At 33.5% G+C, this 23,724-nt stretch overlaps 1 long non-coding RNA gene across 1 annotated transcript; it reads left to right on the top strand.

Moving 5' to 3' along the window:
* Positions 1 to 19,370: 19,370 nt before the first annotated feature.
* LOC130012434 (uncharacterized) lies at positions 19,371 to 23,531 on the top strand. The gene is made up of 2 exons (XR_008787852.1): positions 19,371 to 20,996; positions 21,128 to 23,531. It is a non-coding gene; the product is annotated as an uncharacterized LOC130012434 (long non-coding RNA).
* The last annotated feature ends 193 nt before the right edge of the window (positions 23,532 to 23,724 follow it).

Below are 23,724 nucleotides of genomic sequence, written 5' to 3'. Positions count from 1 at the left end.
ACATTCTGATCATCCCAGTACGTCAAGTGATGAATCTATGACAAAAGTACTGTCTGCAACAGTTCTGAGCCTGTCTGTGGATAGATTAGAAGATACTGTTTTCGCAAAGGCTCAAGAAACAAAAAATTCTTCTGACATTGATATAAAAGAAGACATTGTTCTGTCAGTCACTGAAAATGGTAGTGCTAACAGAACAGGGTCATTTCAAGTTGCATCTTTGTCAGAGAGTGTAGATCATAAAACAGAAAAAGAGTCACAGTTAAGTTCACAATCAGCCCCAGACAATGAAATTGCACTAAATGGTGAAATGATAAATCTAACTGATAAAGTGGCTGAGGTGGACAGCCTAACTAACACAGATGGCTGGACTCAAAGTGCTAGTAAGGTTGTATGTAAGGATGACAGTTTCCGGACCCCTGGTGCTCCAATGTCAGCTCAGAGAAGAACCCGTCGAAAAACTGTTGCTTCTTCGATGCCTGCCAAGGCACGCAGTCCTGAAGAATGGTAGGAACACTCTAAATGTTAGAATTTTTTTCTGATCTATTATTGCAGCAACTGAATTTCCTTTCGTATGTTATTTGCTAGAGAGTTGGTGGTTAAAACAAAATGTTGAGCCTGAATTCTAGCATTTAAGTTCAGTTTACTGTTATAATAATACTTATAAGTACAGAGGGGACTATAAGTCTTAAAACTGAGTGAGAGCAAAATAGTCTGCTAAGTTTTTGATGTCTTACGTATGAAACAGTAATAGCATTATAATGGAAATATTGTAATACAAACACTTTAATGTATCCTCATTTCTTTACAAATATAAATTATATCTGTTTTATACAAGGGTAAAGATCTTAGAGAGGAGTCCAATGATAGAGATGAATAGAAGAACACCAAAACAAAAATCACCTGGATTATCTGGTAAAATATATATTTATTGTAATTTTGAATACTGCATGTTGAATACAACTGGAAACGCAAGGTCTTTTTCCCAGCAAATTTGTAAGCAGGGGTGTGCTATACATGTTGTCAGTCTTTTTATACGGCCACATTGAAATGTGGTCATATATTGTCGTCAATCCCGTCCGTCCGGCGTGTACTATTGCTTGTGGACGCTCTAGAGGCTAAAGTTAATATCTGATTGACTTTAAATTTGATAGTGTTTGTTTAAGGTCATGAGACGAAGAAGCCTATTGATTTTCAGCGATTTTTGATATTTAATGCCAGAGTTATGGCCCTTTATCACTTTGAAAAGTCTTGTGGACGCTCTAGAGGCCAGAGATAATATCCGATTGACTTTAAATTTATACTGTGTTTAAGGTCATGAGACGAAGAATCCTATTGATTTTCAGGGGGGTTGGATGGCAGAATGGTTAGCACGTGTGCGCTGTATCATAAAGCCTGTCATTGAGTCAACTGGCGTGGTTTCGAATCCCCGGTTGTACGTGACAAGGAGTAGGGTTGCCTGTCCAACCTCGTGGGTTTTCTCTGGGTCCTCTCACTTCTAAAGACCCCTATGCGCAACGAATTATTGAAATAAAATTAAACCATATGTTAGTCCCGAAATGACCTAGTTAGTGTAGAGTGGACGTTAAACCCCATTTCTCTCTCTCTCCTATTGTATTTCAGTGATTTCTGATCACTTTGAAAAATATTGTGGATGCTCTAAAGACTAAAGTTAATATCTGATAGACTTCAAATTTATACAGTGTTTGAGATCATGAGATGAAGAAGCCTATTGATTTTCAGTGATTTCCTATAATTACTGCCAGAGTTATGGCCCTTGATCACTGTGAAAAATCTTAAGGACACTCTAGAGGCTATGTAGCACCATGGGTCGACTGTCAGATGTGGAGAGCAGCCACACTGCAAAACCGGTCGCCACATCCGGTGTATAACTCATGCATCGTTTCTTACTGCATAGTAAATGGTTAGGACGTATCTTTAAATATCATTCGGACGTTTGACATTAATGATGACTTCACTGTGATTCAATATACTGCATCTTAAATAGTATGATTAACAACCAAGATGACAGGAACACAAGTACGGTTTCTACGGTTTTATACAATCTAATTAAAACACAGATCCTATTTCGTTTCGTTTTTTTTTTATAGTTCAAAATTTTGTTTAACTTGTCTTTACTACACTAGGATCTGGAAGAGTTGTTATATTACTGGCGTTCTGGTTGAAGTGAGGGATAAGCCAATGTAACTGTCTGCTACGGCGAGTTCTTGGCATTCGATGCATGGAACTGTGGGTAAACCACTAGAAATGTCAACGCTGATGGATTAATCAGTGACTAATGTCATAGGGTCAAAAGCTGCTCATACGACCTATGTACTATAGCCAGTGTAGGCCATCGAAAGTATAAAAAACGAAACGAAATATAGATCTGTACTTTAATCAGGTTGCTGTTTTATATAAAAGCTGGATATCTATTGGCTAATTATGATGTAATTAATCATGTGATTGGTCACTCAAGCCAAATATGAAATGGTAACTTTCCCATCACATGCTTTTAAACATAGATTCTTTCCTATTATTCTCACAATATTTCATAAACAATTTAATTTGCATTTTAAATAAACTCATATCATAGCTAATATACTGACAATGGAGAATACACATAAAACATATATTTATCAAATTTTAACTCATGTCCTCTGGTGCACTTATATTCGTCTAATACAATTTCGCATAAATTATCAAATAGTATTACCGCTAAAGTTAATATCTGATTGACTATAAATTTATTACACATTGTTTAAGGTCATCAGACGAAGAAGCCTATTGCTTTTTAACGATTTCCGATATTGATCACTGCCAGAGTTATGGCCCTTGATCACTTTGAAAAATCTTGTGGATGCTCTAGAGGCTAAAGTTTAAGGTCTTGAGACGAACAAGTATATTAATAAATTGTTTCAATGGCATTTAGTAATTGAACTGGAATAAACAGGTCACAATTCTATGGAATACAATTACTGCTTATTACTGAGCAATGTTTCGACTAGGCTTCTCTAGTCATTATGAAGCAATGATAAAATATGACAAGACAATATATACATGTACACAACAACACTTAGTTAATGCTGACCAACCATAGATGGGGTGTTCTCACTTTCCCAGCAGCTATTGTTTTCCAGGTAAAATCATTGGACCAGTACTAATTAGGGTAACAATGTTGTTAAAACTATAGTCTTTTTCATATCAATATTAACCACTTTACATAAAAGTTATTTTATTAACAAATTTACCATGTACATATATATTTTTCATATCAATATTAACTACTTTACATACAAGTTATTTTATTAACAAATTTAGTATTGTACATGTATGTTTAAAATCCGACTAAATGTGATATCGAATTTCCGTATTCATATAAAGTCTTCTTGGTAAACTGCTGCTATTGGCTTAGAATCTGCTTTAACCGATTCTTTCATTGCTGATAAAAGCATGTCAACTTTTAATTTGGTTGGATCAGCTTGATGATTATGGATGTTTCTGTAGGTAGTAACCAGGTCATTCCTGGTATTTCAAGTAGCAGGGCATTCACGAACAGTACACCTCCAGTTAATGGGGGCTCCTCTTCTTGTCTTAACACTAAACTTATAATTATCATAAACTAGGCTTCGAGTACCTCTCGAGTTTGGAATGAACCTAACGTTTACCTGTGCATTAGTCATTTTGGAATGACATAAACTTTGAACTTTCAACTATTTAATAAACTTTTATCACAAACAGTGTTCATCGTAATTAAGTATAAAATTAAACTGACATATGAACGAAAAATCAGACAGTGATTTATAGTTCACACATGTCATAGGTTAAATTGAACTGTTCATGCAATAATTAAAACAGCATATAACTTACTAATCTATAACTAATCCCTAATCCGCTTAATTAGTAGGGTTAATCTGCTGGGAAAAAGAGAACAAACCCCATAGATACCCCTTAATTACATGTACCTAAAGGGAATCTAATTTAATTAAGGATTATAAAGTTGAATGCTAATAACAACATTCAATAAGACCAGTTTGCCTGAAAATTAACACATTGACGTCATTGATTAATGGATTGATTTATTAGGTTTTAATGATGACAAACAATGAAAGAAGATGAAAATTGATAAAATGTTATCAACAACCACTTTATCTGAAATAAACGCAAGTGATTAATGAATAGCTTGTTGAGTATTTACAATGATTTTATCCGGTTTTAATAATGACAACACCCTAAAAAGATGAAATTTGATTGGTATTATAATTTATAATAAAAAATTGTTGATATATGCATGTTGATGTAAGTGATTCAACTAATATACGAAAAACCCTTAGAACAATGACCAATGATCCCCTGAAGGCCTACTATTTGAATTAGTGAGTAGTATTTTCACTGGATGCTATAGTGAGTTAGAAAGGCAGGATTTGAACTATTAGGTGCATTGAATTTCAATAACAGCAGCCCTGAAAAGGAAAAAAAAAAAAGTAGCTAATTATTAATTATCATTATTTTACAAATCATAGTAATTATTACAAACTTAATTAATAGAATATTGTTAAGTATTAAATGTGATTAAATAAAAATTATTATACTTAGCCTAAGATTATGTAATAAGTAAGAGTATCTTACGCCCTGGGGAGGAACAAACGTTGATCTCTGTTCATCGTTGATTTGTGTCTTCATATTTGAATGGCTTCACGCAATCGGCGCGCCCTCTTGTTGCTTAATTTCTGGTATAGTTGTTAAACATTGGAGTTCAAGTGTTCAGATATAGCTGAGTTGTATATCTATTGTTTTAAATGAGTTGTGACAACTTGAACAGCTAAATCCATCATATTAAATGTTTTGTATAAACTTTAACATGGGGCAGAACTTTATAAATGCCAAACAAATTCTAATGATTTTCTGATAATTACTTAATGAGTTGTTACTCTTTATCAGATTTTAGTGTAATATAAATGTTTCATTACCGACAATAGAAAAAATATGCTACAACTCTTGTTGACGTCGGACGACTTAGCTGCTGTGGGCGTATGTTTCTTTGCCTGGCAACCTATCTTTGTAATGTCCATAGCTATATACATGTATATCTTTAATTTAATACTATTAATAGTCTTTTTTCCTACAGATAATGTTATACAGCCTTTAAATTTTGATGACATTGAAGATGATATACCCCATATAACACCAAATGCTGTTGTTGAAGACAAACCTGTAGAAATTAATAACGATAGAATAGAAGGTATGAAAGTGATTTATGCTAAGGTCATACATAAAAAATTAGTTTGGATCTCAGAAAGGATTGTTGGACTAAATGACGTACATGTACCACAAACATTGCATTTCAAGGTTCTACATGTGTCTCATTGGTGAATCCTCCTTCCATCTCAATATTGTATAATTTCAGCCGTTTACTAGATTTAGTTCACAGGGATAATTATCATCCACAAAAGAATTGATTTACACAAAAAATTAAACAAATTGATGGCCACTATTTCCTGATAACATTTATGATTGTCCAGTGCTATTGTCATATATTGGTATATGAATGTCCTTATATGAAAGTGGATACAAGTGGTCTCCCTTATGTTGTAGTTCTTCTGCCTTTTTGAGTAATAAAGATAGAAATGAAATGAAATGGGGTTTATCGTCCTACTGTTCTGCTCCTAGGTTGGCCTAATGAAGACGGGCATTCGCCATACAGTGTACTATGAGGGAAATTTTGCCCGGACAGCAGCACTATCGCCTACTCTTATATCGAATTCCAACTGCCATGGGATCTTTTATGTGCATTCCAATGTATACACGGGATCTCGGTTTTTCGTGTCATCCGAAGGACTAAATAAAGATAGAGATGAGAATTTTAACATGGAGAATGTGTAAACTTCCCTAGGAACTAAAATATAACCTGGTACACTATTTATGAATGTCAGTAAAATTTATATGGTCGAATGTAATCAATATTTTAAACTGACTAAACAATTAGTCAGAATGTAAAAGATATTCTCTTATTTGCTTTCTTAAGTAAGACCTTTTGTTTAGCACTAGTTACACCATATAAATATTGCTGACACCAATTCATACAGTTTTAAAAACAATTATTTGTCGTAATTAGCAGGAAAGAGACAAGGCCACCCAGATGTTGTTTTCCGTCAGACCTTTTGTTTTGCAATCAAATAAGCAATTTATTTTTGACATAAATCATGAAGCAATCTGCATGAGAATGTCACTTCACGTATACAAAAATAATGTGTAGTGAGTAAATTGGTATCAGACATTGATTACAATTGTTGGTTTTTATACGCCCACATTGAAATGCGGTTGTATATTGTCGTCGGTCCGGCGTCCACAATTGCTTGTGGACGCTCTAGGGGCTAAAGATAATATCCGATTGCCTTAAAATTTATACACAGTGTTTAAAGTCATGAGACGAAGAAGCCTATTGATTTTCAGGGATTTCCGATAAATACTGCCAGAGTTATGGCCCTTGATCACTTTAAAAAATCTTGTGGACGTTCTAGAGGCTAAAGTTAATATCCGATTGACTTTAAATTTATACACAGCGTTTAAGATCATGAGGCGAAGAAGCCTAGTGATTTTCAACAATATCCGGTAATTATTGCCAGAGTTATGGCCCTTGATCACTTTAAAATATCTTGTGACGTTATAGAGGCTTATGTTATCATCCGATTGACTTCAGATTGATACACAGAGTTTAAGGTCTTGAGACAAACAAGTATATTGATTTTCAATAAATTTTGATAACATGAACAGCTAAATCCATGATATTAAATGTTTCGTATGCTAAACGTTAGCATGGGGCAGAACTTTATATAAACCAAACAAATTATAATGATTTTCTGATAATCACTTAATGAGTTGTTACTCTTAATCAGATTTTAGTGTATTATAAATGTTTCATTGCCTGCCAACCTATCTTTTATTCTTTTAGTTGAAAAAATGGAAACCGAAGAAACAGCAACATCCATTGATCAAGAAATCGAGAATCATGATGTTAAATATTTTAGGAATAAAACCCAATCAGAAACAGACAAATTAATTGGTCTAGGTGATGAATGGAGTAATTATATGAAAGATAATAATAATTTATCAGAAGAAGGTAGAATTTTAATTATTTATAATACACATTTAGGGAAGTTAGTGTTTCTACAATATAACTTCTTGTATATCATACACCTTATACGAAAGTACAGCACAAATTGTTAGACATTTGACTTTTGAAAATAAAACCAGAGACCTGGTTGATATGGTCACCAGTTTACTGTGCCCATTGCTATTCTAGGCTATTTTGATAGAATGGGCCGATGACTGGGTCCACTAGGAAAGTTATGTAGTGTGGGATGAGTCGATGATGAATATATGCTATTAATATTAATGTTATTTTCTAGTTGAGGGTAGTATAAGAACAGTGGTAGGGCAAGGACAGTTGTTAATGGATCAAAGATTTAAACAATTTCTAGGTTTAGTTGATAATTGTGAATTCAAACGTGGTGAAAAAGAAACCACTGTTGAAGATCTTCAAGGATTCTGGGATATGATCTATTTTCAGGTAAATTTAAAAACAGAAATTTGTTAAGTTAAAATTAGGCCACACAGAAAATAAAATATTCTTGTTCTCAGACATTACTTTGTAAACAATTGATGCAGGAAGGCATTTTTTTTATTATTTTGTCAAAATCTAGCTAGTTCTTCATTTTTAAGAAACACACAGAATTATTATAAATTTAGTATTTATTTAACTCTTAAACATACCTTATGCAAGAGCTAAATCTGCCAATCTTTAGGCCTGAAATGTTATATAAACTATCACTATAAGATTGGTATCATTTAATATGGTTGTTTTAGCGCGAATAACGATGCATACAGTTTAATTTCAAAACATCGTTTGATAATTGATAATGCTTGAAAATTACAAAAATCGTTTAATTAGTACTATCGTTTAATTTAATGGTACACCGTTGAATTTTTTCCGAGAGGTGTTTAGAAATGGGGTATCCGTTTACTTATCTAATGGGTTTAATTACTAGCCGAGCACTTTAATTTCCCGAGACGCGTAAAAAATTAACACCCGATGAATTTATCTACAGGGTTTAAATATTAGACGAAGCGTTTAATTTCCCGCAAGTCGTTTATCCGATCGTTTATTTTGATATCGATTATTTACGTATGAATTACGAATAGAAAAGGTGAATATAAAAAGAAAATGCACACCCATAGATGCTCACCATACCGTGGTCGTAGTATTATTATCCATTATCCATTAAAAAAAATATGATTCCACCATTGACAAATACATCAAAAACCGGTAAATCACGTCCAATGTTATTATACCATTGGAAATCGGTAAAGCACATCTCAGGTAATGTATTTTCTTTAATTGTTGTTAGTTAGTTGTATTTTACGTCCGTTCCACCGAGGTGATGTCGCAGACAAATTTAAATCACAAAAGAATGAAAATAGCCTTCCACCTGTACACGCCGCTAGAAGACCTGGCAATGTACACGTGTCACTGTGATAATCTCGTGAGACTTTTTCACTGGCGCCAAATAGTCGATCTCTATACAAGATGTCGCTCATTTTCAGACAAAGCTACAGGAATGGCTTCCAACAGTATCAAAAGGATACCGTAGTATTATTATCCATTATCCATTTAAAAAAATAATGATTCCACCATTGACAAATACATCACAAGTCGGTAAATCAAGTCCAATGTTACGATTATTTGCATATGAAGTGCGAATACATCAAAAATCGGTAAATCACGTCCGAGGTAATTATACATTAGGAAAGCCGTAAATCAAATCCCATTCGTTCGTTCGTTCCTGGAGTTTTACGTCCAGTTCCACCTGAGGTGATATCGTAGACAAGTCACACACATCCCACTACTACCTGTTGTTTTAACGTTCGCTTCCACAGAAGTGATATCGCAGACAAGCACACATCCCAGGTAATGTATCTGTTGTCCGCTTCCACCGAGGTGATATCGCAGACAAGGTAATGTATCTTCTTTAAGTCACAAATGAATTAAGTTCCACCTGTAGACGTCACAAGCAGAGAAGTCAACCCCGCAAAGTAATGTTGCACGACGATAATCTCGTGAGACTTCTCACGGGCGCCAAAAAGTCGTTATCTGTAAGTCTCTATAGACAAGCTGACGCCCATTTTCAAACAGGTCACACAGGGCTAATCATGTAACACCATCGCACGCCAGATGCCTCACATCGCAAGAATATTTTCTTTCTCCAACTAGCACAACCATTGTTTCGCATACCCTTTCAGTGCTATGAACATCAGATAATAATTTCGCTAACCCCACTACATTTCTACTACATTCCGTAATTTAACTGATTTATACTATATCCAATATAACGTTTTGATTAATTAAATGAGAGTAAACACTTTTACCTTGTAATTTTATACCAGTTTGCGATTTATGATTACAATCTTATACAAAGTATTTATATTTTATTGTAAATAATTTCCTCGGGAGATGAATTTATATAAGCCCTGGCTTGCTTTCAGATCCCACAATCATATAGTGTACTTTTATAATATGTAAATATTTATTGAATAAATAGTGTCAGAACAAAAAAAACCATATTGCATTAAACCAAAGGTACATTTATCACTATTACAATATATGTACATGTATGGTATTAAAAAAATAATGTGTGTCGGGGAGGCCACATAACGGGGATTGGACAGCAGGGTTATATTTTTCTGTCAAGTTGGGTACTAACTCAAAATCAACATTCCCGAAACGGATTTATAAATCAAACAAAACAAATATTTAGCTGTGATAAATTAATAACAAAGAGCAAATTGTATGTATTTATATGTATGCACACTAAACACTAAAAACAATCACAAATAATGCAGGTGGGAAGTGATAAAACAATAGCATTTGAGCAATCAAAGCATTAATCCATACTGTAATAACGGAATGTGTATTCAAAAACATGGTTTCATATACTACCCAGACAGGTGGCCACAGGTGGGAATTAATGAAACAATAGCATTCGACCAATCAAATAATTAATCTTTACTGTCACAGCGGACATCTATGACTTTGTGTTGTACGTGTATTTTCAAAATAACACAGACCCTTTCTGTAATTAATGTGTATGGGGATATAGATTCAGAGGTGATTAATGACTAATATGATAATCGTAGTTAAAAGACGAATCTCAATACCTTTTTTACTGTGCATATATATAAATATCTAATAATTATTTAATCCCTGTTTTAACTAATCACAATGTAAAATATTGCACCATATATACACAATATGTTATTGTCTGCGATATCGCCTCGGTGGAAGCGGGTGGTAAATAAAGCGATCTCAAACACTTAAATATATCCGGTTCGTCGGTTTGCGAGAAATGCAACGAAATTATCATGGCAGAACTTGTAATGTTTTTAGGCTCATGCAGGTGGGTCACAGAATTGCCCCGTGATATGAGATCAAAGAATACATTTGCACGTAGCCGATTTTTCGAGACGTGTTGTATTCAATTGTTAAGACTACGTGGCGCCTTAAATAAACCAACATTACCAACTTCAAACAGGTTCCATTGATTTATCATTTATTTTATGACAGTTTAGACCACAATGTGTGACGATTCGCATTATGGTATTCTAAACTGATTCTTATACGGAATTCGAGGTGCAATGATATAAATTCGGATTTGAGTGGACGAGTTAACACAATTATACATGTATGTGACCGTAAGCTTATTCTTGGTCTTTTTCATTTTGATGTGTAACAACTTTTGGTCAGGTATCACAGCTTTATAACCATTTAATGATTTATTTCTGTATTAATTTTATACTAATTTGAGAAAACCATTGGTTGTTAAAGAATTATCATACTTTTCCCGGGAACTGATTTTTTTATCATTTACTATAATGTTTTTATTACATCATATATACAAGAATTTCCATAATTGTTACCGGTATATAAAGTTTCATACATCTCACTCAGTTAATCATTTTTTTTATTAATCCATAGCAATTAATTAAGTGTTTAACATTTGATTTAAAATCGGATTACGTATGTAAATACAACCGAACTCTCACTTAGCTAATTAAATGAAGCAATCCAAACAATGCGTAATTACTTGAGATTTTTTTATGTTTTTGTTTAAGAATTTTCATGTAATTGAGAATTATATTTACGCATGGTGTAATCGTTGTACTGCAGTCAAGTGTTTATGTTGATACTGTTGATACTGTTTGACCCGCATGAAAATGATTACATGTCATTTCGGTCCCGCGTCATTTCGGACTCCAAAAAATATGTCCTCGACATTTTGGACTCGGACTCGGCTTGTCTATAGAGATTTTGGCGCCAGTGAGAAGTCTCATGAGATTATCGTCGTTCAACATTACATTGCGGGGTTGACTTCGATCTCTTCCTGTGGCGTCTACAGGTGGAAGTTTATTCATTTGTGATTACCTGGGATGTGTGTAACTTGTCTACTATATCACCGATTTTTGATGTATTTGTCAATAGCGGAATTACTATTTTGAATGGATAATAATAATACGACCACGGTAAGGCGAGCATCGATGGGTGTGCTTTTTTTTTATATTCACCAAATGTTTAATTACCTCGAACGTGATTTACCGATTTTTGATGTATTTGTCAATAGCGGAATTACTATTTTGAATGGATAATGGATAATAATACTACGACCACGGTAAGGCGAGCATCGATGGTTGTGCATTTTCTTTTTATATTCACCTTTTCTATTCGTAATTCATACGTAAATAATCGAAATCAAAATAAACGATCGGATAAACGACTTGCGGGAAATTAAACGCTTCGTCTAATATTTAAACCCTGTAGATAAATTCATCGGGTGTTAATTTTTGTACGCGTCTCGGGAAATTAAAGTGCTCGGCTAGTAATTAAACCCATTAGATAAGTAAACGGATCCCCCATTTCTAAACAGCTCTCGGAGAAATTCAACGGTGTACCATTAAATTAAACGATAGTACTAATTAAACAATTTTTGTAATTTTCAAGCGTTATTATCAATTATCAAACAATGTTTTGAAATTAAACTGTATGCATCGTTATTCGCGCTAAAACAACCATATTAAACGATACCAATCTTATAGTGTATTAATTAGATATTTATTAACAAAACAAGACCATAATCAACTCTTCGATGGCATCGAATACTCAAGATTTTAACTAGATTAGAAGAACGGTTCGCCATTTAAAAATGGGAAAGTGAGGCTAAGTCTTGAATATACAAGTGCCCTGATTACCACTATAGACACATTTTGTCAATACTACAGTGATAACTTGGCTCAGAATGAAGTAATTTGAATGAAATATTCATTTTACATTATCTAATTTTGAGCTATTATACTTATAGCCAGAATGGTCAGCTTTTTTATCTAAATCTTACATAATGTATCTAAAAACAAAAAATAAGTAAGATTTTGAGATAACGACTAATTCTGAGACTTCATCTAGATTAAGTTCTTGGAAAATGTTTTAAAATCCACCGGTGTTGTTTTGGCGACCATTACATGGTATCGATACTGTACTCATTGTTAAAGCATGGATTTTGCTGGCAATTTAAATCGTAGTCTGTGCCCTCAATCTCCCCATGTAGAATACTTTCGGTCATCTCTCTCACAGATATCAGTTAAAGTTCTCGGGGAAGATGCTTAGGCATTTTGATTGTAAAACATGACAGATTGACGTCAAAATGTCACCATCATTGTGGAATAAAAAATTAAAGATAGATTATCCAGTGCCGTTTTCCATGGTTAAATACTTGGCAGCCAAGTCTTGTCTTCAGTTCCTCTTTTCAAGAAACGCTTAATAGAGTCCTCCTTTGATCGCGGGAAATACAAACATGCGAAAATGGATAACTTTGTTTATGTTTTTATTTAAAATAAAAATGTGTGGCGCGGTGGTATCTGAGAACCCCAATTTTTTTTTTTGTGTGGCCTTAAGTCGGTGTACCATGCAGTAAAAACTTGAATTGCAAGTTACATAAAAGAAAATATAAAAACCTGTAGGTTCGGACCTGAGGAGAAATAAAAAAACGACCACTGGTTTCAGTGCTTTGTCCATTCTTTACATTCTGCTCTTCATTTCCACTGCAGATGTATTAAACCATCAAGGACATTCAGATTATATCCACCACAAATTTTGATAAGTCAGACTTAGCATGTGTCTAGATTTATTTTATATCCACTTCCACCAATGTGATAAGTCTACTTTACTGTAGTTTGAAATACAGATTTTACTGGCATGATGAAAATAAACTAAAATTATACATTGGCAGGCGTAATTTTATACACCCATATTAAAATTTATATTTTCTTCACCCCCATGTCGTCCACAAGCTATTGTAGATGATCTAGAGGTTAAAGTCTATCAGTTATCAACCTTTTCCGATACCTTAAAGGAGCTAAATCGCCAATATTTGGGACCTAGAAATTGACACAAATGGGTCGCATCGCATATAATAATGTAATATGAATGTATATATACTGATTTACATTCAATCGTTTCTGTTTTTACTGTAATTTCTAATCAGTTATGTTCGGCGAAATACGCCAGAAGTCTCAACTGAATGACAATCATTAGCGTCTGGTTATTCCAGTCTACACCGATGGTATTTATTGCGCATGCTTTCCAGATAAGAATATAGCGTCATTATTTCACATGACTTGTGGAATATGTCTAATCGCATTCTTCGAGTCCCTGGTTCCAAATTGCATTGAAACGCACTATGGTACACGATTCGTGTACCAATGGTAAAATGTTTATTTTGCCTTAAATATTGGATATCAGAAGACCATCTTTTCCCTGTAAGATAACGGGACCAATGTTGATTTGAATTGACAAATAATTTGTGTTTTCAATGTCGAATATTTTTGATGGTATTGAGTTAGAGACTTAGCTACTTTAAGCTTTGTGCCAGAGTTATGGCCTTTGGTCAGATTTATACATGTTTTTTTTAAATCTATCTAATTTAAAGTGATTTCTGATAACTTCAAGTGTACTTCATGTAAATTACATAATTGTAGAAAATGTTAACAACTCTTTTTGTGTTTAAACTCATTTTGAATACTGGTAGTCCCTTAAAATGTGAGATTTACTTCTCTTTAATGTCTTAGATATCTTGTATCCATGCCTGAAAATAATGATTCTATTGGGTCCTGATAACTGTCTGGCACAATTGATATTAATTGGCACCAAATTTATACTATCTTGTAATAACTTTAAAAATAATACTTATTGTAGGTGGAAGATGTACATAAAAAGTTTGAAGCACTAGTAAAACGTAAAGACAAAAATTGGGTTGAGGAAAATAAAGAACCAATGGTTAAAAAGACAATTAAGGTAAAGGTTGTTGAAACTTATATCCGTTCACAGATGCAATCTCGCATATATACGGTTCAATGAGCAATCTTTTAGTCTTTCTACACCATTCAACTGTTTTATTACTTTTATATAGTCGTAAGTAACACAGTTCTAATATTAGACAAATGCCATGGCCCATGGCGAGCTCCTATCTGTGCACTTTACCAATGATTAGAGCTCTATCAATTCTGCACATTCACTCAAAGTCAAATGGTATACAATATTTTGGTTATTTCATCTGCTAAATTCCTCAACATGGCAGCAAATACAACTAGTTTTGTATAGAATTTCTATGAAAAACAACCAGACACATGTAAAGTTAATGTAAAAGATGTGTTTTCTTCATATGGTGACATTTATTAGGGTTTGTAATAAGCTTATAAAACTTTTGGTGGTAAAGTTTTCCTCTCAACAGATTGTTTATTTTGAGCCGACCCATTTTTTGCAATGTTGGCATTTTCTGAGATGGTCACTGGTTGTTTTTATCGAAATATAAAAGGATTGATCATTTCAAATAAATTGTTTCAGATAAATAAAGTTATGAAAAGATTTTTCTTGTAATTTAGTCAATATTAATAAAACTGTTTTGGGTATAATAGTTTGGCGAAGCCTTCTCCATCTCCGCATGCGGCCATATTTATTTTTCAAGACGATGGAGTGATCATTTGATACGTCCTGCATTGAGCTTATTAGTGACAATGACAATATATTAAAACGGATGTCTGATAATTCAAATCATCTATTTGAATAAATATCTTATGGTTTATTAACCTCCTTACAATAGACGAATTTGAATGCACTTAAAATGTCAAACTAAGTTTTAAAATACACACGAATAGTCTGAATATGATACTAAAATTTGCCAAGAGTTTCAACACTACACATCATAATATATGATTACTTGATGCTTTGGAATGCGATTCTAATTAAGGGAGCGTCATGAATTATTGTGTATAATTTCATTACATTGATATCTTGACTAAGTTTGATAATAAGCATATTCTGCACAGGTTAAGTAGAGTTATTAACAGTTTGATAGTTTAATGCTCTATAAAGAGCTAAATTTATTTTGGGATTGAGGCAAGGGACATCAACCTCACTGTTGGCTTGTTATAAGACAATTAGTTAAGGTTTTCTTTTGGGACCAAATTAATGATAATAACGATCTGATTACCACATCTTTATTTTATAATTAAATATGATAGTCATTAACATTATATTATTATGTATTCAGTAGTTATGCACAGGAGAAATTTAATGTTATTGAATTTTTTGCGTAGAAAAAGACAACAAAGTGTATAAAACCAGCTGCTAAATCTAAGTTTGCTGCTTTCCGAGCTCAAATGTTAAAACAGAAAGAAGAAGAATCTATAAGTAGCAGTCCACAAGTAGCAGACGTGAAGACATTTGATGCTGGTTTTTTCAAAGTTAACAGTCCTGTCAAATTATCACCTCATTTTCACTGTGAAGGTATTACTGTTTACTCACATTTCATTATAGAAAGTTACTCCCACAATATATACAGAACACTGTCTCGGTCTAGATGTTATTTTTGGAAGGGTAGATAACATTAAGTACTGGATTAGCCCTGTACTCATGTACATGTTGCTCCTTTATCATGATCTGTATAATGAATGGTTTCTACCTATGGACCACAACAGGTAACTGTCATCGCTTGACTGGATGATTAAGTTCACTTGTTCCATATTATTTGATGTCAAAGGACGGCATTGATATACATAGCCAGGAGTTATGTCGGGGCAGTCTTATGTGTGTGCTGTAGATCATAAAAAGTCTGTTATCTATGCAAATTTTCCAATTTATATACCCAGTTTTGTATGTGGGTACTATGTGGGTAACAATGAAGATTTGATCCAAAAAAACCTTATTATTGCAGTGATCTCTAATTTGTCATATATTCTGAACTGTATTTCAGCAGGTACGCCAAGAAAATCGAAAGTGGAACCCGTAGTCAATACATCAGCAGATGATAGTAAAAAGATAGATAACGATACAAAAGTTGAAGAAGAGAAAATGGATACAGACGCAGAGAAGGAACAAGATAACTCTAGTCCTAAACGACAACCATTAGAACCTCTTTCACCAAACGATGCTAGAACACCTAGAAGAAGAAGTTACGCCCCAATAGTTCCCAGTCCCCTCTTACACGATATAACTCCTAAACCCAAAACTAGACGCAGTTTAGCTGTCAATACACCAAAAAGATTATTGTCAGAAGTAGATGTCTGTCCATTAAGCGTCACTCCAAAACCAAGAAGAAAGACACTGAATAAGAGTATAGTAGAAGAAATAACAACGCCGGTAGCTATTACTGTAGAAAGTAGCACACCTAAATCTAGTAGGAAAATTTCAAAATCAACACCTAAATTGAAGGAGGAAGCAACCCCAAAAAGGTAATGAACAATCAGTTTTGGTTCCATCCAAATTTTATGATTGTGTTTTAATGCTCGGAATTCTATTTGCTTTCCCAGAAGACTCTATAATGTTTTCATTTTTAAAAAATCAGACAAGGGTCTGTGCTAAAAAGAAAATAGAAAACATTAAGATACTTTTTAGATCGAAACCGATCATAGCACATGCACTGCTTTGTTCATATTGAATGATAGTTACCCTTACACCACAGATTTGTACTTCAGGGAGATGGAAGTCACAGCCTGGTTAAAACTATTTTAATACTAGATAATAAATAGAATATAAAAAACCTGAGGTTGGCCTTCTACTTCCAATATGACTAATAAGGGAACATTTTGGGGGGTTTGATTATGCAGAATTACAAGCACGGTTCGAACATTGTAAATTCTTTGATTATGTAAATCTTTTTTTTTTATAAAAGGAGAAGTTTACGTTTAAGAAAATCAGTATGTTTTTCTGAAACACCAAGTAAACAAGAAGCTATACCAGAATGGGATGACCTATCATCGTTCTTTCAACCAACAACAAAACAAGACACACCACATAAAGAGGAATCATCAGATGATAAAGACAGTCTCAATGATTCACCATTTAACATGCATTGTTTCATTGAATCCCAATCAGCTTCCAAATCTAGCACAAAAGGTAGCATACTTCACATCCATATATTTATCTTTTGGTAAAATTATTAACGTGGAAAAAAAAAATGGTCCCAATCCGATTAAAATACAGATCTATATTTCGTTTCTTTTTTTTTTTATACTTTCGATGGCCTACACTACACGAAGATCTGACTGGTTGCAGTAAAAGGTCTCGTCAGAGATCTTTTGACCCTATGACGTCAGATATTGATTAATCAATCAGCGTTGACGTTTTTAGTGGTTTACCCATTAACGTGCATCGCACACCAAGAAGTCGCTGCAACAAATGGTTTCATTGGCTAATCCCTCACGCCATCCAGAATGCAGGTTATATAACAACTCTTCTAGATCCTAGTGTAGTACAGACGAATAAAACGAAATTTTGAACTATAAAAAACAAAACGAAATAGGAACTGTTTTTTAATTCGATAGAAATGGTCCTGAAATATCTTAAAAATTGTATGTGTATTTTTCTTTTATGGTCTAGGATTATTAGATGACAGTTTAATTATCATCTCCGATAAATAATAAATAGTATGCAGAAAATATACAGCTTGGGATGTTATCCCCAACATTAATTTTGTTATATGCTAATGGCCGAGGTTCTCCCACATGCTAAATCAATGTCCAAATACACAATTTCAATAACCTCTGTTTAATCCTTTGATAGAGGCCACTATATCAAGCTTTGTGTAAACCAGTTATTAGATGACTGTACACTTAAACATCATCGTTAAACATTACGTCGATATGGTGTGCACAAAATACAATCGCTGATGTTATATCTGTATGAAGTTTTGTCCAACAGATTGTCACTACCGAGAAGTTCTGTGCACAGTCTTTATTGATAAAATCCTGTACAATAAATAGGGTTACAAGGATTCATTGATAAACAGTGATATACTTTAAATCCATGATACACGATGCAATCAAATATCTGAATAGTAATATGTGAAGCTGGATATAAAATATTTACCTTTTGTTAAATGACTCAGGAAGGCATAATATAATGTTTATTCAATGATTTTCTATGGGAAAATGGATAGAATTTGTGGAAAACCATTTCAGAAACAAATTTTGAATCAAATACCACATTATAGCCTTTTTTATAACAGAACAGTAAGGAGTCCAGTCATATTCATAAACAGAGAAAGAGAGTTCTACATGCAAACTACTGCACGTTTCTTGCACCAAATGTTACAGTAGAAACTGGTCAAGAGATTGAAGATGTCTAGTAATCAGAAATCAAATAAAGTAAATTCAATAATTATTCAACAGTTATTGTAAATAGTCTTTATTTTAATTTCAGAATCAGCTTCAAAGAGAAGATCTTTAAAACGTCGACCTTCGGATGAGAGAAGACGGCGATCAACAAGAAGAAGTGTTCATTTTGATAAATCTCCAAAACAGCTTAATACCAGTGATCGTCTTCCTCATACTCCATATAATAGAGTTTCTTTAGGTGAATAAAATTAGATTAATAATGTAGAGTGTTTAACATACATGTAAGGAATATATTTTTTGACAACGGTTGAAAAGGGCAAAGTGTTTGTGTTCAATTAAACCTGTCTCAAGAATGGTTTTGTCAATCCAGGCTTCAAACAGAACAGAAAACTGATAGGGATGGAACATAGTTTGATAGTGTAGACAAACCAATTTAAATGATTTAAAGTGCTTAAAAAGGAACAAGTTGCCATTTATCTATTTAATACAGGTATTGTTAAAGTTTTTATGACAATTTATTTCAGTACCACAATCTCGTATTGGCGGAGATGATCTGTTATTTACTCCTCCAGAAAAACAACAAACACCTGGTCATCAAGCCATTATATCGGTAAGGTTTATAATATTCATGTTTACAATTGAACGCTTACCCATTCTGTCTCTGAGAGATCTAGGGTGTATTCGAACGTGAACGACGAAAGAACATGAGAACACTTTCACGAGTCGAATATGAGAGAACTGTATCCATGGTGACAAGATGAATTAAATTTAACTAATTTATTCAATCTATTAGTTTATGATAACTTAATTGATTAGTACTGACATCGCTATTGAGCATAATTTTGATAAATGACTCCGTTTTGCTCCTTTTCAATTCTTTCAGTGATGATTACATCGCCTTTTGATATGCTCACATGGAAATGGGATCGCATAGTGTCGTCGTCCACAGTTTCTTGTGAACACTTTACAGACAACATTTATCATCTTATTGTTTTGAAATTGATATATGTTGTTTGTTTTAGTGAGATGAAGAAGGCTATTTAATTTCAATAATTTCCGTTAGTTTCTTCTGGAGTTATGGCCCTTGTTTCACTTTGTTGCACCTTGTGAACACTATAGTGACAAACGTTGTCATCCGATCTGTATGAAATTCATTTGCATCATTTAAATTAGTGAAACGAAGTTGCCTATTAAATTTTTGCAATTTCTGTGAATTATGTCTAGGGTTATGGCCCTTGTTTAACTTTGTTGCACCTTGTGAATGCGTGAACAACAAAATTATCATCGGATCTGTATGAAATTTGTATGCATTATTTAAATTAGTAAAACAAAAAAATCTGTCAAATTTCAACAATTAAGGCCCTTGTTTCAGTTTGTAGAACCTTCATAAACCCACAAACGACGAAAATTATAATCTGATCTGGATGAAATTGTCTTGTAAATGCCCCTATTACCTACAAAAGAATGAATATGTGACAACCCTTGTCGACCCTTCGGATGATTTAACTGCTGTGTGCGTATGTTTCGTTGCCTGGCAACCTATCTTACTTGATGTTATACCGGCCATATACTACATGCAATTTTCGAACGGTATTAAACTTTTAAATTAATAAATGCACTCATGATGCTGTTTTCTCAGCAGTTGTCGACGCGTCGACCATGTTTGTTCTCGCCTCACACCAGCTAACGAGATAGTGTAAGAATTGAGAACGGGAATGTGTTTGCGAATGCATTCCAGGCTGTTTGAAACCGACAAGAACCCATTCTTCGTCCGTTCTCTGCACCGGAGCACTGTTTCGATATCAAACACTGTAATTGGCTGAAACTAAAAGTGACTAAATAAGTGAATGGTCAGACATACCCCTTGCAGTGTTTTGTTTGATTATACTTAATCCCACTCAAACACTGTTGAACTGACTGATGATTACTTTCCCAAATTATGACATGTAAACAGTTAAGTTATTAACAACCAGTCTCCATTACAGTGTAACAAATCGATCAGGATTTACATTTACCAGAACTCTAATTATGTTAATGTAAAAGTGTATAATGAGAATTACGGCTACGTAACATTACATCACAACATACGAAATTCATTATGAGTTATTAAATCGAGGATAGCAGAATATTGCAGAAAAACTAATTGTGTGATAAACCAGGCTATCCAAATTGGTGCAAAAATAGACGTTGTCATGTAGAATCTGTTGGACCATGCAACAAATGAACAGTATTTTTACGATCTTTTGATACATTTAATCTAGAAACAGACTGTCATGTTAGATGTACGTATGTATCGGTTATTTCAACAAACTGAATAGAATTCAAATACGACTTTGAACAGTAGAGAAATGTTATTGACAGGAAAGGAATTTGAATCACATCAAGACTTTAATATGTTTAATATATTTTTCAGAGACCAAGTTTATTATTTACACCAGAAATTATGGATAAAGAAAATGTAACATCTGACTTGGATAGTCTGATGAGTTTTACACCCTAGAGACGTTTCACATCTTTTATTTTCAAGTGTACCAAAACTTCCTAGCCTTCCAATTCATATCATCGTTTTGTAATATAGATTTGTAAATTAAACTTTTTTGTAAAGGAATTTAGAAACGTCAATGTCCATCATCTGTTTCATATGTATAAATATCTATTTCAATTGCATTATAAAATTAGAAGTTAACAGTTATTTCAAGTGCTATAAATATGTATATAATTTTCTTGTAAATATAAGATATTTTTCAATATTGAAGCATTAACTATTGTATTATTTTCAATGTAAAGGCCAGGACGTCAAAAGACCACCAATATATCCAATCCATCAGTCCACCCTATGATTAATCAAGAAACTGTTAAATGGCAATATCTATGGTATATGGTGTACAGTCTTATATGTATTATTCAGTGATATTTTTTTTATCTTATACTAGATTAGTTTGTTTATGTAAGCTTTTCTGTCTAATATTCATTGTTAATTAGGGGTTTGAATATACATGTATTTCGTAAGCATGCAATAATGTACACTTATTGAATGGAAGCCTTGATACTCGGCTATTTCATTTCTGTTTCATCTGTCTTTCATGTTATATGTTGATTTCCCTTTCTAAATGTTTTAATCTATGTGATTTTTATACGCCCACATTGAAATATGGTCATATATTTATTTACGCCCCTCTCGGTCCGGCGTCCACAATTGCTTGTGGACGCTCTAGAGGCTAAAGTTAATATCCGATTGACTTTAAATTTATACACAGCGTTTAAGGTCATGTGACGAAGAAGCCTATTGATTTTCAGCAATTTCCAATATTTACTGCTAGAGTTATGGCCCTTGATCACTTCAAAAAATCTTGTTGACACTCTAGAGACTAAAGTTAATATCCGATTGACTTTAAATTTATACAAAGTGTTTAAGGTCATGAGATGAAGAAGCCTATTGATTTTCACCGATTTCAGATAATTACTGCCAGAGTTATTTCCCTTGATCACTACAAAAAATCTTGTGGACGCTCTAGAGGCCAAAGTTAATATCCGATTGACTTTAAATTTATACAGTGTTTAAGGTCATGAAATGAAGAAGCCTATTGATTTTCACCGATTTCAGATAATTACTGCCAGAGTTATGGTCCTTGATCACTTCAAAAAATCTTGTGGACGCTCTAGAGGCCAAAGTTAATATCCGATTGACTTTAAATTATTAATACACAGCGTTTAAGGTCATGAGATGAAGAATCCTATTGATTTTCAGCAATTTCAGATAATTACTGCCTGAGTTATGGCCTTTGATCACTTCAAAATATCTTGTGGATGCTTTAGAGGCGAAAGATAATATCCGATTGACTTTAAATTTATACACACTGTTTAAGTTCATGAGTCGAAGAGCCTATTGATTTCCAGCGATTTCCGATAATTACTGCCAGACTTTAAATTTATATGCAGTGTTTGATTTTCAATAATTACTGCCAAAGTTATGGCCCTTGATCACTTTGAAAAATCTTGTGACGCTCTAGAGTAGTGGTTCTCAACTTTTTTTTGCCAATGGCACACCTTGGAACACATGAAAACATAGCAGCACACCTGGCTAAATATATATATGAAAAGTATTTGCAAAATAAAAACATGGCAAGTCATAGACGGCATACAACTGTAGACACAGACTAGTCATAGACACATAGAATGACTTAAACTAAATAAAGAAAAACACAGCTATGAACTTAATTTATTGCAGTGTTCGAATTTCATCAGTCACATAACTGGCTTCTTTATTAAGAAATTTTTTTAGTGTGCTGTTCAAAATTTCGCGGCACACTTAGGAAGATCTTGTGGCACACTGGTTATGAATCACTTCTCTAGAGGTTTATGTTATCATCCGATTGACTTCAGATTGATACACAGAGTTTAAGGTCTTGAAACAAACAAGTATATTCATTTTCAATGAATTTTGATAATTGAACAGCTAAATCCATGATATTAAATATTTCGTATACTAAACGTTAGCATGGGGCAGAAATTTATAAAAACTGAAAAAATTGTAATGATTTTCTGATAATTACTTAATGAGTTGTTACTCTTAATCAGATTTTAGTGTATTATAAATGTTTCATTACTACTGAAAAAGTAAAAATATGCGACAACTCTTGTTGACTGCCTGGACGATTCAGCTGTTGGGGCGTATGTTTCGTTGCCTGGCAACCTATCTTTGTATCTCTTTAAGATGGAAACCCTTTAGTATCATTCACTGTCATTATATAATCATACTAAGTTCATATGAAAATAAATACTAAGGTTATAGTATAACCTTTATACTTATATCACTATGGTATTGGTAGTAGATCAGTTTTTATACGCCCACATTGAAATGTGGTCCTATTTTGTCATCGCCCCTGTCAGTTGGTCCGTCGTCCACAATTGCTTGTGTTTAAGGTCATGGGATGAAGAAGGCTATTGATTTTCACCGATTTCCAATAATTAATGCCAGAGTTATGGCCCTTGATCTTAGTAGGGGAGCTA

This window comes from Patella vulgata, chromosome 4 (genome assembly GCF_932274485.2).
Source record: "Patella vulgata chromosome 4, xgPatVulg1.2, whole genome shotgun sequence".
Classification (NCBI taxonomy): domain Eukaryota; kingdom Metazoa; phylum Mollusca; class Gastropoda; family Patellidae; genus Patella; species Patella vulgata.
The sequence above is the reverse complement of the archived record's forward strand: the minus strand, read 5'-3'. Positions and strand labels throughout refer to the sequence as shown.